Source organism: Tubulanus polymorphus, chromosome 7, assembly GCF_964204645.1.
Source record: "Tubulanus polymorphus chromosome 7, tnTubPoly1.2, whole genome shotgun sequence".
Classification (NCBI taxonomy): domain Eukaryota; kingdom Metazoa; phylum Nemertea; class Palaeonemertea; order Tubulaniformes; family Tubulanidae; genus Tubulanus; species Tubulanus polymorphus.
In genome coordinates this window covers 21,263,301-21,264,723 of record NC_134031.1, presented here as the reverse complement: position 1 = coordinate 21,264,723, position 1,423 = coordinate 21,263,301, and the positions used below count along the sequence as shown (strand labels likewise).

The 1,423-nt window shown below is 40.3% G+C and overlaps 1 long non-coding RNA gene across 1 annotated transcript; it reads left to right on the top strand.

Moving 5' to 3' along the window:
• Positions 1-375: 375 nt before the first annotated feature.
• LOC141909370 (uncharacterized) lies at positions 376-1,147 on the top strand. Its single transcript, XR_012619705.1, has 3 exons — positions 376-476; positions 615-706; positions 1,004-1,147. It is a non-coding gene; the product is annotated as an uncharacterized LOC141909370 (long non-coding RNA).
• Positions 1,148-1,423: the final 276 nt, after the last annotated feature.

The following is a 1,423-nucleotide window of genomic DNA, read 5'->3' as shown; positions in this document are numbered from 1 at the left end:
TCGAATTTCCCGGCGCCTGCGACAAGCCCAGACACGCTTTAGTACGCGGCCGCTGATTGGCTAATCAATCTCAATTGGGGGATATCGTCTATTGCTAGTGCGCGGGATATTTCAATTGTGGCGTGTTCTATTGTGTTGTAACAATAGGGGGATGAGCTATTGCGACAGCGGGATGGGCTGGGCGTATTTGATACGTTTTCTCTTGAAATATCGAGTCGGGGGTTGTTTCAGCTTTGATACTTAACTGATTGAGGTTTTAGGGGTACTGGTTAATGGTAGTTTTTTTTATGATATTCTGGAAGTCGGGACTTGAAGACGCCGACTACCCTCTCACTGGGCGAGTCTATGTTTGTGATCTCATTATAGAGACGGCGTCGTACACGAGACGATGTGACATAAAAACTGACTGAAGAAATCATATGGAGGGCATATAATTGTCTCGATAAACTATCGGGCGACGAACGTCCAGCGAACAGGTTCGTAGAGACTCCTTCGATACGATTAGGCGCTAAATACTGGTCTCATGAGATACTGTTTACAGATTTGACCCCGCGGTGGATACCCTGGATTTTAGAGTGCTTTCTCTGACAGACAGGTTTCTGTGTTTATTTCAGGGTGATGCTCTACTAAATAACTGCAGTCATCAGGGAGTTCCAGCCGGAATAACTGTTTGGCAATGAGGTGAACAAGTGATCCCTCAATTCAGGTACGGGTAGATATATTGTTTGGTACTGTTTACTACGTCACTTTGATAAATCTGGATTTGGTGTGGGGCACAAAGTTACTGGTCAAATTACATGTAGTCAAAACACGTCAACTTGAACCAGGTAGCAACTGGATTTTAGGAGGTTTTAGTAATATATATAGTAATATTTGAGATGTGGGACCATTCATTTATTATGAATCGGGTTTTCCGTCTCAAACCTCTCACCCTACCCCTCGGTGTGGCCTGATAATGACTCTTAAAATAAAAATACAGATATCTTTTCTTGATCTATTTTAGTCTGATTCTGAAGAAGAGGAGAACACAAATAACAGTTTTCATCATCATCATCATCATCATCATCAGCATCTGTGCGATCTGAAGTATCTAGAGGTCACCCAGACTCAACACCCTTTCATATCATTCGAGGTCAAGTTCTATATTTTTGTGACAAATTTCTATGAAATATTTTGCTCAAATAAATTCATTCTGTTATCATATCGATGAAAAATAAGTGTAGTTATTGATTTCAGTATGAAATTTGGCTCTGTTTTGAGGAATTACTATTTTCCCCGAACTCAGATCCAGATTTCACCTTGCCATCACCATGACAACGCATATAGATTCTCAAATTTGGTTTCAAGTTTCTTTATTTTGATTGAGTAGATTCTGAATGATGCAAAGTTTACCAGAGACACTGGTTTTATCAAAATCATCTCT